This window comes from Cervus elaphus, chromosome 18, assembly GCF_910594005.1.
Source record: "Cervus elaphus chromosome 18, mCerEla1.1, whole genome shotgun sequence".
Taxonomy (NCBI): Eukaryota; Metazoa; Chordata; class Mammalia; order Artiodactyla; family Cervidae; genus Cervus; species Cervus elaphus.
In genome coordinates, this window is record NC_057832.1 from 37,603,519 (window position 1) to 37,616,194 (window position 12,676).

At 36.4% G+C, this 12,676-nt stretch overlaps 1 long non-coding RNA gene across 1 annotated transcript in view; it reads left to right on the forward strand.

The window, feature by feature from the left end:
• The first annotated feature begins 9,500 nt into the window (after window positions 1–9,500).
• Window positions 9,501–12,676, forward strand: part of LOC122674265 — a 112,585-nt gene continuing 109,409 nt past the window's right edge. Inside the window, exon 1 of the long non-coding RNA XR_006334939.1 lies at window positions 9,501–9,628. This is a non-coding gene — a long non-coding RNA (uncharacterized LOC122674265). The remainder of the gene's footprint in view (window positions 9,629–12,676) is intronic.

Sequence of the window (12,676 nt, forward strand, 5' to 3'; positions counted from 1 at the left end):
ATGCTCAATTATTCCTATCTTCTCAGTTCTCTGGAAGATGTTTTGAAATCCTTGTAAAGGCACCAATGATCTGATAATTCCTTTAATTGTTTTCAAAGATGTGAGAAGTCTTCTGGCTTCCTTAACTGACACTTTTTAATTGCTGTGCAGAGTTTGAGGCAAAATGAAGAGGAAATAAATTCTAAAGGGGATAAATATAAATATTTATATTTATGAGTGGTTTGCTACTCCTAAAATAAATAAACTCCTATTGCTACTATTTATTTATAGTAGTAGGTTGCTACTCGTATAAATAAATACAAACATTTATATTTATCATAGGGGATAAATAAACGCAAATTAACCTTTGAGTTAAGAAATAAAATGCTATTATTTTGTAAAACACCAGTTCTGCAGCCACCATTATTAACATCACTTATGGGTATTTGAGCAGCATTTAAGTGTATAATCCCTGGAGAAGGAAATGGCAGCCCACTCCAGTATTCTTGCCTGGAAAATCCCATGGACGGCGGAGCCTGGTAGGCTACCTTCCACGGGGTCGCAAAGAGTCAGACAGGACTGAGTGAGACCTCCAGTAACTGTATACTGATTAAGACTGGTGCTATTAAAGTTCAATATGCCTATACCACAACTGGGTGCTTGTTACAGTGCAGATTCCAACTCAGTAAGCCTGGGCTGGAAGGTTTTTTTTTTTTTTAATATTTTTTAAACAAATTTATTCATTTTAATTGGAGACTAATTACTTTACAATATTGTATGGTTTTGCCATACATTGACATGAATCAGCCACGGGTGTACACATGTTCCCCATCCTGAACCCCCCTCCCACCTTCCTCCCTATCCCATCCCTCTGGGTCATCTCAGTGCACCAGCCCCAAGCACCCTGTATCATGCATTGAACCTGAACTGGTGATCCATTTCACATATGATAATATGTATGTTTCAAAGCCATTCTCCAAATCATCCCACCCTCACCCTCTCCCACAGAGTCCAAAAGACTGTTCTATACATCTGTGTCTCTTTTGCTGTCTTACATATAGGGTTATTGTTACTATCTTTCTAAATTTCATATATGTGCATTAGTATACTGTTTTGATGTTTTTCTTTCTGGCTTACTTCACTCTGTATAATAGGCTCCAGTTTCATCCACCTCATTAGAACTGATTCAAATGTGTTCTTTTTAATGGCTGAGTAATATTCCATTGTGTATATGTACCACAGCTTTCTTATCCATTCATCTGCTGATGGGCATCTAGGTTGCTTCCATGTCCTGACCATTATAAACAGTGCTGCTATGAATACTGGGCTATGCATGTCTCTTTCAATTCTGGTTTCCTCAATGTGTATGCCCAGCAGTGGGATTGCTGGGTCATATGGCAGTTCTATTTCCAGTTTTTTAAGGAATCTCCACACTGTTCTCCATAGTGGCTGTACTAGTTTGCATTCCCACCAGCAATGTAAGAGGGTTCCCTTTTCTCCACACCCTCTCCAGCATTTATTGCTTGTAGACTTTTGGATAGCAGCTATCCTGACTGGCGTGTAATGGTACCTCATTGTGGTTTTGATTTGCATTTCTCTGATAATGAGTGATGTGGAGCATCTTTTCATGTGTTTGTTAGCCATCTGTATGTCTTCTTTGGAGAAATGTCTGTTTAGTTCTTTGGCCCATTTTTTGATTGGGTCATTTATTTTTCTGGAATTGAGCTGCAGGAGTTGCTTGTATATTTTTGAGATTAATCCTTTGTCTGTTGCTTCATTTGCTACTATTTTATCCCATTCTGAAGGCTGTCTTTTCACCTTGCTTATAGTTTCCTTTGTTCCACAAAAGCTTTTAAATTTAATTAGGTCCCATTTGTTTATTTTTGCTTTTATTTCCATTACTCTGAGAGGTGGGTCATAGAGGATCCTGCTGTGATCTATGTCAGAGAGTGTTTTGCCTATGTTCTCCTCTAGGAGTTTTATAGTTTCTCGTCTTCCATTTAAATCTTTAATCCATTTTGAATTTATTTTTGTGTATGGTGTTAGAAAGTGCTCTAGTTTCATTCTTTTACAAGTGGCTGACCAGTTTCCCCAGCACCACTTGTTAAAGAGATTGTCTTTTTTCCATTGTATATTCTTGCCTCCTTTGTCAAAGATAAGGTGTCCATAGGTGAGTAGATTTATCTCTGGGCTTTCCATTCACCATTGCAATGAAAAGAATAAAATACCTAGGAATAAATCTATCTGAAAAAACAAAAGACCTATATATAGAAAACTATAAAACACTGATGAAAGAAATCAAAGAGGACACAAACAGATGGAGAAATATGCCATGTTCATGGATCAGAAGAATCAATATAGTGAAAATGAGTATACTACCCAAAGCAATCTATAGATTCAGTGCAATCTCTATCAAGCTACCAACGGTATTTTTCAGAGAACTTGAACAAATAATTTCACAATTTGTATGGAAATACAAAAAGCCTTGAATAGCCAAAGCAATCTTGAAAAAGAAGAATGGAACTGGAGGAATCATCCTGCCTGACTTCAGGCTATACTACAAAGCAACAGTCATCAAGACAGTATGGTATTGGCACAAAGACAGAAATATAGATTAATGGAACAAAATAGAAAGTTCAGAGATAAACCCATGCACCTATGGAGAATGTATTTCTAATCTTCCAGGTCATGCCCATCCTGTGGAGCCTCAAACTGCTACTGTTCAGTCCTTGAGTAGCTGAGATTTTGAATCCTTTGCTTTAGGAAATCATCCAGTTTAACTTCCCTTACTGTTCAGAAAAGATTTGAACCATTCAAGGAAATCTTCTCCAAGATGCTTTTATACTTTCAGAGGGGAAAGCAGAGAATGAATAAATAGATATGGAATAAACTCATCCAGTATATTGGAAATACTGTGGAGTTTGGTGTCAGAGACCTGGCTTTGAATTCATTTGGGCCACTTACTAATCATTCAATCCTGGACAAAATCACCTGAATAACCTTGATCCTCAATTTACTTACTAATATAATAAGTTCAGTACAACTACTTGCAAGAGCACTATAAGCACTAAATGAGAAAACATCATCAGCATGATGAAAACTGAAAGTATTTTTTTCTCTTTTTCAGTATACAGAGTTCTACTTTTATATCCTGTCTATACTGTATATTTGGAAAAGGGAATGACTACCCACTCCAGTATTCTGAGCTGGAGAATGTCATGGACTGTATAGTCTACTGGGTCACAAAGAGTCGTCACGACTTTCACTTCACTTCACATACTGTATATTACAGTTTACACTAGTAATATTTACAGTATGAATATGCCAGTTTTTTCTATTTTAAATAAGTATGCAAATGTTAATCATTCCATTTTGATTGCTAAATAATATCAATCATACTTAATGGTAAGTCTTTGATAGGAATCAGAAGGTTTAATTATATAATTATTCCCATGCTAATTAGTTTTTAAGTTATCTTTATAACAATGACTGAAAAACACTGTCAATAAGTTTTTGAACTATTTTAGTTTTCTAAATGTACATGAAATTAGAGACCTGAATTAAAGGCTTAGCTCTGCCAATAATTTAAATCCTTGGGAAAGACACTTAATTTCTATGGACCTTGGCTTCCTACTCTGGAAAATCAGATTGGATTACAACTAAAATCTCTTCCATCACAAAATTGCTAATACCCACTCTGTTAGGGCTCTTGAAACTCATTGGCTAAAAGTTTAACCACATCTGTTTATATACCATGGTAGAATAGTGAGATTGTTCTTTGAACAGTCAAGTATGAAATCAGCTGCATAAATTCGATACTTACCACATGAGTATATTTACTCAGTTCATATTTGCTATTGATAAAACCACTCATATAAATCTAAAATAAGTATTATTGAGCATTTGCTAGCTACTCTTCCACATCTTATTTATAAAAATTAAGTCATTTAATCTTCATTATAAATCTATAAAAATAGATACTATCGGTTTACAGTTGAGGAAACTAAGATGCAAAGAGATTAACATGACCATAGTTACTCAGGGCTTTGACCCTGTGACTTGGCTCTAGAAGTCACATTCCTTAACTACCATGATAAGCAAGTAGTTTCAGCATAATCATAAATGTTTTCTAACTCATAATTTATTTAGTCTCTTATGTAGGAGCACTGAATTGACTTTTTATTGGTTGATTTATGTATCCGAGGTGCCCATAAAATCATTCTTTCAACCATGTTAAAGATTTCCCCCACAAACATTTTGGCCAGAACATATCATTTTGTTTCAGTATCCTATGTAGACAGACACACACTTAAGAACAGGTTTTTTTGATTCCTGCTTTACCCCATCACCCCTTGCCCTCACTATACCACCCTTCCCTCATATAGAAGACAAAAGCTTGTTTAAGGGACCCAAGTAATAAAAATCATCAGAAAGTCACTCATCCTCCTTTCATTGGCACATTTGAACCTCTTAGCAGAGGGATTGTCTCCTTGGTAGTATTGCAACCCATTATGCAACTTCTAGGAAAAAGAGTTCACTGCGTTTTGTTAGTAGCAAGTCGAGTAAACATAAATTCAAGTCCAGGTTAAGTAGTTAGGCTTTTTGAAGATTTTATATCTGGTGTAGTCTGCTCAGTGTCACCAGGTTTCCACAGCAATATAGCTGTAACATTCCTTCCAAGAGAACTTGCATCAAGCACACTGGAGCAGATTTATGTCATCAACCCCCACAACGTATTAATCATTCCTTTAAGTCATTTTCAACTATCAGAGTAAGTGTATTTGAAAAAAAAAATTGCCAAAGCTGCCTTCAAGCCAAATCTCGTGGTTAGCTTTCAGTGGTGGAAAAACAAAAGTTGAAAATTCTCAAAACAAATTTCTTGGCAGAGAAAGCATGAAGACTGAGATTCAGATGGGGGTGCTACCATTCATTAACACACTTACAAAGTGTCTGTGTTATGAAAACCAGGGCACACTTGGAGGAAAATAAACAGATTTATCAGCCTTGTTACAATTTTATGAGGTACAATGTTGAAAAGTTTCCACTGTCTGTGTGAACTTCTGACAAGATAATTTAAACATGGGTGGACTGATGTGTCTCTTCTGTTAGATGCTAGAAATTACATTGAGAGCCAGGTACACTTTCCTCATTTGAGACCAGGCCAGGTTCTAAAGAGCTGTTTATGTTTTTCAAGATTTTATCTTTGTAGACGTCAAACAGCTAGCTTAAGTACATGTTTGGGAGCTGGTTATTACCTAACTAAATATCTGTAGTCAAGTTGAGGGGAATGAGAGTACTGACATTTAGTCAGGAGGATGTCATTGTCAACTGCCTCAGGCTTAGCTGACAGAGGAACCGTATCCCTATGGAAAAGCTCAGAGACCTGAACTTTACCTGAATCTGAGCTTAAAGCACAGGGAAAGGAGGTAAATATTAAAACGGTCTCCTCTGCTGGCTCAGACAGTAAAGAATCTGCCCACAATGTGGGAGACCCGGGTTCCCTGAATCAGGAAGATCCCCCGGAGAAGGAAATGACAACCCACTCCAGGATTCCTGCCTGGAGAATTCCATGGACAGAAGAGCCTTGTGGGCTACAGTCCATGGGTCGCAAAGAGTAGGACATGACTGAGTGACTAACACTTTCAGTTTCAAGATGTATAAAGATTATGATGAGTCTATGGCAAATAGACTCATAACAAGTCTTTTATTTGAGGTTTCTATTTGTGTGTGCTTGTGTGTGGGTGTATTGTACTTACATGTACATAATTTCAGTAAAGAAATAGACACAGAACTTTTGAAAGGAATAACCAACTGAAAGCATCTTTTCTGTTCTCCCAAGCTATTCTCTCCCACAACTTTCTTCCCCACTCCCAAGTGAAAATCTTTCAGGCTGAGTGTTGTCTATGCACAATTGATTCCAAAACCTACATGTGAGAGGGAGAGTGCTGGTATCCTTGAGAAACTATTTACTTGCAATACTTCTTGATCTCTACATATATTTAAGATAGTTGAGGATGTAGTTCAGCTATTTTCAAGTAATTGTTTTTAAGAGGTTTCTCCTTCTCCACTTGCAGTAGTTTGAATGATAGGCTCCTCCCCACTCTAAAATTCTCTAAGGGTAGTTTATTCCATACTTCCTTGAGACATTTAGTGCTGTCATAAAGTCTGATCTAAATTCACCCCTATAATAAAATTTCAGTCCAGCTTTTTGAGACTTCCCCAATTCATAAGGACAGTGTAATAGATCTCAAGAAAAGAAAAATAATTCAGTAAGTAAAAGAAGTTCAGTGCTTTCAGGAACTGCAGTTCCTTTTGAGTAGCAACAAATATTGACTAGGTTCTTTAGAGTGAAGAGTGACTTTATGAATAATATTCCAAGGATGGCTGGGAGATTAAATGTCTTCTTCCTACCCTCAACCAATGCCTTACCCTGTAGAACTTTTGTCCAGAAGCCCAGGATCTCAACTCACACTCTTTAGAAATGAGGATGCTTTATTTGTCCATTTTCTATCATGCATATCAAAATACAAAATAAGACTTTAATCAAAAAGTATTTGTTACACTTAGTCCAAATTAGGTTCTGTACCTGGCAAATGTCAAGTCACATGGGAAATTATGTATCTGTTAAGTACAGACTTGGTTACTCCAGCATGACAATGATGGGATTACATGGGTTAGAGGAAAAATTCCAGATAGGAGGATAACTCAACTTTAAGCAGCTGCATACTACTGACTCACTTTGTGTATATAAGCCCCTCAGAGAGGAAATTATAAAGGCTGAAATTTCACAGGCATAATGATGAACTTCAGTCTATAAAAAGTAATATATGAATCCCATACCTTCCCTCTTCCCACCTATCCTTTCTGGTTTCAATGATGCTTCAATGGTGAAGCCATCTAGTGGGCTATGTAAGGGCCATCTTATACTATCTTAAATATTCTCTGCAACCACCTTTATACCAGGGTAAGAGGGAAACATTGGGATGGAGCAACACAGCACAATTTGAAGATAATCAGCTCCTTAGACAGACTATGGGTGGTTCCAAGCAGTAATTTGGCTTCTCAATAACAGCTGTGGACTGAATATTTTCATCCTTCCAAAATCCACATGTTAAATTCAGATAGCTAATGTGACCCTATGGACTATATAGCCCACCAGGCTCCTCTGTCCATGGAATTTTCCAGGCAAGGATACTGGAGCGGGTAGTCATTTCCTACTCCAGGGGATCTTCTCAACACAGGGATCAAATCCATTGGACACAACTGAGCACACACGATGTGATGGTATTTGACAGTGGAGCCTTGGGGAGGTGATCAAGTCATGAGGGCAGAGCCCTCATAAATAGGATTAGTGCCCTTGAAAAAGAAACCTCAGAGAGCTCTGTAGTCCTCTTTCACTATATGAGGCTAGAGAGAGAAGGCAAATATCTGTAAACCAGGAAGCTGGCCCTCACCAGACACCAAATCTGCCGGTGCTTTGGTCTCATACGTTCTAGCCTCCAGAAGTATGAGAAATAGTTTTTCTGTTTGTTTTTGAGCCACCCAGTCTATGGTATTCTGTTATAACAGCCCAAACAGACTAACACACTGGCTCATGGCCTACTTTCATAATCTGAAGTGTTGGGTGGTAGTTGTCTTTGATGTTTGGAGAAGATGACATATTTCTTGTGTGTGTGTTAGTTGAGAGTCTTTCAAATGTAATCATGTGATAGCTATTATTTGTCACTTGGTCTTTTTCCTTATAGATAGGAGAAATAATAATAAAAATCCATAGAAAGTTAGGCAATGTTATTTTGTAGCAAATAATACACTTTTTCAAACCTAGGACAACATGAAAAAGCATCATTGATTTACTAAAACCTTTTCACCTTTTCAAAAAAACCTTACTACAAAGGTGAATGTCAGTTATAAAAAATGCATACTAACTGTAGAAATATTAAAATGTGAAAACAAGTATGGCTTATAATTATGGAAATGCAATGATTTTTCTCTTTAATATCAAATTATTTTACTTAGACTCCTTATTAAATAATACTGATTCATAAATATTTGAATGTCATCATTTATACTGTAACAGTACTTTATTATTCTGGGTGGTCATTCATAAGGAGTCTTAGAGAATAAGGCCCTAAAATGGAAAATCACTGTTCTCTCCCTTTATCCAAACTTGTTCTTGGAACAATTCTGCCTTGAGAACTATAATAACGCTGAGGTTCATGAACCCTCTCTCTGTCTCCTCAGACACATAACCAGATAAGCAATCAGCATGTCCCCATCTTTCTTGAAATAGAAGGTGGGGATGTGGTCAGTTTTGCTGAGATATGTTGCCAGAACTTTAAGATTATATCAACAACAGAACAGATATAAGAATGAACTGTCATTTCTATTAAACTGGGAGCAAAAGAGACCCAGGTTCATTTTTTCATTTACAGATGTGCTTTGAACATTTTCTCTGTCTTTTGTAGTGACCTGAAGTTGCTTCCACCACCACACCCAATCCCACAAGGGTTTTAATTGGCATGCCTGATAATATTGTTTTAAATTTAGCAGGGAAGGCCTCCCACCACTAACTGTTTCTATAGAGCGTTATTGAACTCTTGGGGAATTTTTCCTCCAAAAAAAGCACGGAATTCCTCTCTGAAATATTTCTTTCTCTAGGACTCTAAATGAAAGTGTCTGGAATAAAAAAGAGAATGAAAAGGAAAGAGTGAAAGAGCCTGGAGAGGGAGGGGGAGAGCAGAGAGAGGGGTTTTTTTGATGAATAATTCTGATTTTATAATTGATTTTAGTGACTCTACTCTTCCCTGTAAATGTAAAGGAAAGCAATTTTAACAATTTTTAAATTTGCCACTTAAATTTCACACTTGCCTTGTGAAATTCCCATGTACACATGGAAAAAATCCTTTTCGGATTCGGATTTTTACACATTTGCTTTCGGCCGAGAATATATTTGACTTGCCTAATGAGATTTGGAAGATGCTAGCAAAAAAACTTGCATTTTGTGAATGAAAAAAGTCTACTGATAATTTCTTCTGTAGTTGGAAATATATTTCTTTTCAAATTAACCAGTAGTAAAGAAGTATGTGACTATTTGCTGCTTGTTGCCTGCTTAAACATCATTAAATCTGAAAGCTACTGTTTTCTTGAACTTGTACACTGCATCTAAACTCCAGACTGCAGTAATAGACAACTCTCTTTTTGGTGTTATGTCAAGATTTTTTTTCTGCTAATAGTTTCCCAGTAGTCTCTCAAGTTAAATTCTAAGATGTCTGGAATTTGTGGGCCAGGTCAGGATGAGAGATGTCCACTGTTCTGTCATTTAGAAAGATGACATGCTACCTCCAAGTCTATCTTTATTAAAAGAAGCTAATCTATATTTCTTTTAATTTGCTTGTTCTAATGTGAAACTTCACTGTTGGGTACCTTTAGGGAATGTGTACTCATGTTTGATTTCCTTCTTACCACAGTCTACAGATGACCCCTTTGACCCACATTCTTTCTTATGCATCCTACAGAGATAATCACCAAAGAGTGCTTGTTGGCTGACAGAAACTGATGTCAGGAAGACCAATTAAAATGAAGAGCCAGAGTCAGGATCCTGATTCCTTTCCTGCCATCACTTCCAAAGTAGCCTTTTTCATGCATCCAGGTAATTCCTGAGCTCTCAACCCAAGATTAAAACCATCTGCTAGAGGAATTGTCAAACAGTCTTGGAACACTTAGTCGAATTCACAGGAACTCCATCTGGGACTGGTGATACTTACTTCTTTCATATCTTTAATTGTTTCTAGCACCTCCATAGATCAAAGTTCTCTCCATAATCCTTTCTTTCCATCCTGGCATATTTACCCATTTTATATCAAAATATATAATCTTTACCATCTGGTTTCATAGAGGAATATAAATCTTTATCAAAGTAGATTAACATTAAGTAGTATTTTTTTTTTTGGTCGACTATGTGCCTGTATTTCTTAAGTGCAAATTTAAGGAAATCATCCCCCCGTCTATGGTAGACTTTAAATTTAGAAACAAGATTCCTGGGCTTTTTCTAACTGTGGAGTATTTTAACATGTTGCCTGAGATTGAATTTAGAAGTTCAAAATAAGTCAGTTACCATTCATCTTCTATACTAGAATGATATTTATTGCTCTTACAACCCATACCACACAATCTTGATTATAAATTTGTACATTTGCAAATATATGCAATGTCACAAGACTACAAACATATAAATGTTTAGGCTTTAGCAATTTTTAGTACTTGACCCAGTTTATAGCAGATGCTTAATAAATTTTATTATCACAACAAATTATTATGTGATTATATATTCAGTAAGTATTATGTTAAAAGGTTAAAATGAAGACTTTCATGTTAAAATGAAAAGTGAGCCTTAAATAATTAGGTCAAAATTATCACACATATTCAGAAATATTAGGTAATACTATTCTCACAATGAGTGTATCACTCTAATTGTTATAATTCATAAGCTCCTATAGGACACTCCTATTTTCATACTATATTCCTGTAACATTTTATATTTTTCTACTATTGCACATCTAGTATACTCTGTTGTCTTGAACACAGTGCAATAGCTTACTGATTCTACTCACCCCACCCTTTTTATCATGCACCCAATTTGAGTCTTTAATCTAGACAACTCAGTACTTTTAAGAAATAAAAGTATATGGTTAAACTTTAAAAGGTTTGTGTTGTAAATCTCTTTTCTGTAGCTAAATGTTAGGGGTTTTAATCTCAAGCTTTCAATCAGCTGTCAGGGAGTCACTCTTGAAAGAACAGACAGATTCTCATTTATTACCCATAATAAGATAAATTCACATTCTCTCTAATCTCCAACACTGAAAAGTAGACATGGACCAAAGAGACACTTTTAACTGAGTGACCCTCCTGCAAAAAATGTTTTGGAATTTAGTAGACTTAGTCTTTGTCTCCATTTTGGATAATTTTGAATAGTTACCAATTCTATTATCCTAGTCTTATGGATAATACCTCAATTGTGTTCCTCTTATTCCAAACAGTGAAGTATTTTAGGAGCAAATGTCAAGACAAGTGTTGGAGAAATTTGTAGGAGAAAGGAGAACTATACCATTAGATCATGTAAATATACCAATTTTTTAATTGAAACCACAGCTCCGGAAACTCCAGCACTTTGCTATAATACATTTATATTGATAAAGTGAAACATTTATATTTGGAGCATTAAATTTACAAATACATAGTTGTCTAAAGTAAAAAATGATTTTTAAATATTTATTGTGGTATTCTTTCATCACCTGAATTAATTGTGGCTGTACAAAGTACCTAGTAAAGAGGGAAAATACCTTGAAGCAGGAGCCCAAGGACTTATGTTTTAACCCAGTATCTAATGCTAATGAGAAACTATGGTCATAGGCAGTAACGTTTTATTTCTCTGAGCCTCATATATAAATTAGAGGATTGGACTATATGATTTTTAAAGTTCCTTTAAGCATTAAAATTCTGTAATCCAAGACAGAAAACATTTAGATAATAATCACTTTACTCAAGCCAAATCTCACATAAAACTCGCTAGTGTCACTCTAAACTTCAAGCCATAAAAGCTGAGTGAAGAGTCTACAGTTGGCCTTCATGCTCTTGTGATGAAGCACCCCAGCACCCCTACCTGGTGATGTTAGGGAAAGCCAAGTAGACCACTGGCACTTTCATCCCTGCTGGCCAATAATAAACCTCATTCTAAGCCTCTGGGTCAATGGAGACCAAGTAGGGAGACTGGATTTTCACTCCCACCAGAAGTAGTAAAGCATCCCTTCTACTCCCTAGGCTGGTATCAGAGGATCCCTAGAGTAAAGTCAAGACTTTCAAAACAGCTAAGCACCCCACCCCCAGCAATAATGAGGAGCTTGCTTTCTTGTGTCAATGGAGGATAAGTGGGGAATGTAGACTTCTACCACCATCTAACAATAATGATGCAGTTTCCCCCCTTCACCTGCCAGAGCAGTTTCAGAGAAAGCTAGCTAAAGCAGGAGGTTTAAGTAATATCCAGAGTCTCAGGTCATAAAATAAAAATGTCCTGATTGCAACAGAAAAATCACTTATACTGCTTACTGAAAATCTCCTACTTAATGAAAAGAGACAATTACCAATATGACTTAGGTGTTAGAACTGTCTGACAAAAATCTTAAAAGAATCATCATAAAAATTACTTCAGTAAGCAACTAAAAACATACTTGAAGCAAATAAAAAATTGAAGAGGCTCAGCAAAGAAATAGATGATATAAAGAAGAAACAAATTTTAGAACTGAAAAATACAATAACCAAAATGAAAGGCCAATGGGTGGGCTCAATGGCAGAACAGAGGAGGCAAAGAAAAGAATAGCTACATTTGAAATTGCTCATTCTGAGATTAAATAAACATAAATGAACAGAGCTTTAGGGACCAAGGAAATTATAACAAAAGAACTAATATTCTAGTCATTGGAGTCCTAGAAGGAGAGAAAGAAGGGCATGTTGGCTTAAAAAAAATACTCGAAGGAATAATGGCTGAAAACATCCTAAATTTGGCAATATATAGAAGCCTACACGGAGAAGGCAATGGCACCCCGCTCTATTACTCTTGCCTGGAAAATCCCATGGACGGAGGAGCCTGGTGGGCTGCAGTCCATGGGGTCGCAGAGAGTCAGACACGACTGAGCAACTTCAC